The sequence below is a fragment of the Dasypus novemcinctus genome, chromosome 3, assembly GCF_030445035.2.
Source record: "Dasypus novemcinctus isolate mDasNov1 chromosome 3, mDasNov1.1.hap2, whole genome shotgun sequence".
In the NCBI taxonomy this organism is placed as follows: Eukaryota; Metazoa; Chordata; class Mammalia; order Cingulata; family Dasypodidae; genus Dasypus; species Dasypus novemcinctus.
Genome location: NC_080675.1, coordinates 31,879,035 through 31,883,074, shown reverse-complemented (window position 1 = coordinate 31,883,074; position 4,040 = coordinate 31,879,035). Strand labels below are relative to the sequence as shown.

At 48.5% G+C, this 4,040-nt stretch overlaps 1 non-coding gene across 1 annotated transcript; it reads right to left on the bottom strand.

The window, feature by feature from the left end:
- Positions 1 to 547: 547 nt before the first annotated feature.
- LOC111762976 (small nucleolar RNA SNORA31) lies at positions 548 to 680 on the bottom strand. The gene has a single exon (XR_002795960.1). It is a non-coding gene; the product is annotated as a small nucleolar RNA SNORA31 (small nucleolar RNA).
- Between the last annotated feature and the right edge of the window lie 3,360 nt (positions 681 to 4,040).

The following is a 4,040-nucleotide window of genomic DNA, read 5'->3' as shown; positions in this document are numbered from 1 at the left end:
ACAGAGCCAGTCATCTCGCATTGCGCCCATCGCACTTCAACCCTGGGGCTTTGGTCCTGCCCAGCCCCGACCCTCTGACCCTCTGGGTGTCCTGAGCGATGGGCTGCAGTTGAAGCCTCAGAGCCCACAGCTGCCTCAGAGCCCACAGCTGCCTCAGAGTCCACAGCTGCGGAGTGGGATTATAATCACAGCCACTCCAGACATTGTGCGGAGGAATAAATGAGATAATACACGGCGCCTGGGGGGGCAGCCAGCTGGGAAGAGCCGATAGTTCCAGGCAGGGCGAAGGGGTGGTTAGTGTGGACGCAGATGCTCTCTTTTTTCTTTTTCTTTTTTGCTTTTAATCAAGTTTTTTTTAACCTTTTAAAGTTTTTACCAGAAGGAATCAAGCAGAAGGCATGAGTGCAGGGGACATAGTCTTCCAACACTTCTCCTGTCAATCCAAACCTCAAAAAGACTCCTTTTGCAGCGTAAAAAGGCTTTTGCTGTTTTTAAGTTTATTTCTGAGTTGCAAAGATTATTTCCCCTTCCCTGTGTTTTTAGAATTTCCTGTATTCCCCCGTTCGGTCTTGGCTGCCGCAACCAGACAGACGGAAAGCGCGAGGACTTTCTTTTTCTTGCATCTGCAGTGGACACCTGAGCAGCAGGCATTAACTGCTCCAGGTGCGTCGGAGATGCAGTCAGATGTTTTCTTGTGCAGACTCCAGCAGCTGCAACAAGGCTATGCACTTCGTGGCTCTGAAGCAGGCTAATAAGATAGGGAATTAACAGACGGATCTGGAACCTACCCGAGAGTCCATGTGGACATCAGAAGCGCCCAAGAAGGCTGCTGGAGGACCCCCGCCCCGGGATTCTGCTACGTAGAACAAAGGCTTCTTCCTGGGAACCAGGAAAAGCCTGGATGTTCTCCAGGAACTTTATCGTTGGGTCCTCACTAAGAGATTGATGGGTGGGGTTAATCAATCCAAACAGCAAACAGCTGGAACCCCCTCCCCTGCCATTAGCAAAGGGGTGGGATAAGTAGCAGCTTAAAAGCAAACCTCAGGCTTGGGCTCGCTCGCTCTCCCTGCTCTCCTGCCTCTGAACCTCTTCTTTGCCCTCTCTGCGCTGCTTTCGCCATTTTTCCTCCTCCACGTGGTCATGCAAGTGAACCTGGGGACTCACAATCTATAACGGGGAATTGTCGCTTGTAAACCAGCCCTCTTCATCCCTTTCGCCCCTTTTCTCTCTGCCTGGGACCCCTGCTCTGTTATTTTCTGTTATTTTCTCCCATTTCTCTTCCCTCCCTACCTGAGTAAATTACTGGCCTAACTTACCCCGCGTGCTCTTGAAATTCATTTCTGCAGCATAGCCAAGAACCTAGATAGAATCGGTGACAAATTCTCAATAAATATCTGCGTGAAAAAAAATGGCTGAGCCAAGCCAGGCTGAAGACATTGCTTAAAGCTGGCATTGACTGAGGGCTTAGATGCCAGGTCCTGCGCTCACTCCATCACGGGAATTCCTACTTTACTGTCGTTTGATTGCTCCCCACTTCCGAGGTTTCCTTCCACCTGCTGAAACACTCCTGGCTCTCTGCACCCCCACCCCACCCCCCACCCCTTCAGGGGTGAATTTGGAAAAAGAACCTGGGCGGCGCGGCCGAGCCCCTCCCCCCACTGCCCTCCCTTTCGGGAGCGGGCTCCTTGCTCTTTGATGATGCGAGTTGTGAAGGTCCAGGGCTTTCGCTGGCCAGTAAGTAAATGTGTCAGTTCTGGGGTTCAGTGTCAGGAAATCCGCTGGCCCCTGGATATTAGGTTCGTGTTGCCTAGCCTCTTTCAGTAATAAGGTGATGTTTTCACCTCCAACAGCCAACTCTTTTGTCTTATTCAGGAATCAGCGCAGGCTCAGGTGGGGAAGGGAGGTGTGACTTTTTAACTCCCTACAAGACTAACAATCTCTGCACCAACCCAGCGACGTGGGTAACATTTATCTGTCCCTCCCCACTTTTTTTTTAAGCTCAGAGAGATTAAGTGACTTGCCTAAAGTCACACCGTAGAGCTAGGATTCAGACTTCCCTGTGTTTGACCCCGAAGAATGGCTCTTACCTCTTAATGTAGCTTTCACTGAAGGCACATGAGAATAACGCATTTTCAACCTCATGAGAAGAGGGCACAGAGCACCTGTCTCCTCGGGGGACCCGGCCTGGACCACCAGGTGTGCTCCCCCAGACAGCCCTTAACAGTGAGCACTTTGCCCAGCTCCCCCCCTGCTGGGCCTTGCCGGACCGTGCCTCTGGTTGTCAGGAATTTTGGCCATACTTGTCTTTTCTTCTCCTCCCTACTTTTTTTTTCATCATTTGGTAAAAAGTAATCCAGGCCCTGAGGGACATAAAATTCCAAGTTACACCTCTCTGAGCATTTCCAGATTTCTCCTGGTTGGCTCCTTTCTGGTCCCTTGCATTTGCTCCTGGAGGAGGTCATGATGACGTGGATTTCAGGCCCCGTCCATTTTCCACACAGCTGGGTGACGCTGCCCCGTGGCTCTGTAATCAGGAACCAAATGCATCCTCATTGCTTTCCTGTGCCATTTCTTTAGTGCTTTGGTAAATACTCTCACGCGCTCCATTCTGTGGCTATCTATGGCGGAGGCCAGGAATTTAGATCTGTAATGGACTCTATCTTCTCCACCCTCCTACATTTCCTCCTCTTATTCTCTCAAATAACAGTAGTTTTCTGCATCTGAAATACAGAGCCTGATTGTAAACTTAAAGAGACCCTGCCTCTCTAGTATTACAAAGGAGGCACAAGTTAAGTGACTTGCTAAAGGTCACACAGAGAACAAGTGGCCAAGTCTGACTAAACTCTCAATCTCTTGACTCTGAATCCAGTGCTCATCCAGAATGCCACACCACCAATTGGTTAAATTGGTCCACTGGGTTTACAGTCTTGAGTTCAGGATCTCATATTGAGTTAAGCACATTCATCCCATTCTCCATCCCATTGCAAGCCGAGTTCTGTCCCAAATGTTCCATCAGGGTCTAACCCCATCTCTTGCCTCTCTGCCCTCTGCTAACTCTCCTTACCATTTTGCAAAGCCAGTTCCTGCCCTGGGCTTTGGCATTTGCTGTCCTTCAGACTGAACACTTCCCAGATCTTTGCATGAATCTCTCCTTCCAAACAGGTCTTGGCTCACATGTCACCATCTCACTAAAATTGTTCACTTCTATCACTTTCTACATCCCCTACCCTGCTTTGTAGCTATAGATAGAGATGATAGAAATAGAGATAGACAGATATAGATGATATAGATAGAAATGATTTAGATGTAGATATAGAGAGATAGAGGTAGATACAGATAGGGATGATGATAGAGATAGAGATACACAAACTTTTTTTTTCTCTGAAGACTGGTCTCCTGCTCCAATGTCCAGAAGGACCTGTAACACCAAGTGGCAAGTGCTGGCTTATAGGCCTACACCTGACCCCACTAGACAGAGTTCCTTAGACAGGAATTGAATTTCTTCTCTCCCCAGTCCCTTACACGGCCCCAAGGATGAAGGGACCCCTGCATGGTCTGACAATTAGGTAGAGTCGTCCCCAGTTTATACTTGAGAAAAGTGAGCCCCAAGGAGGTGAGAGCCCCAAAGGCAGTCCTCAGTGGACTTGAACTAGAAATCAGTGTACCCAAGTGCTCATCCAGAGTACTTTCCACCAAGGCTCCCTTCCCACGGCTGGGTCTCCCCACACCTGAAGAAGGAACATCTTCAAACTCGAGTCCTGTTCCCTGCTTTGGATTTTTAGAGTACTTATTATCTCTGAAATATTGTTTGTTTGAGCCCTTGTTTTTTTGTCTGCCTCCGGCATGGAAATGTAAACTTGGTGAAGAGAGAGTCTTTGCCTTGTTCACCACTGTATCCCCAGTGCCTGGTGCCGGGTAGATGATCGATAAATAATGAGTTTATTATTAATATTATTGATTAATTGTTGTTAGGGCCAAAATATACCAACTATAGGGTGGCAGGCTATCCAGAAGGCTGTCATGAGACCTAGAAGGAAATT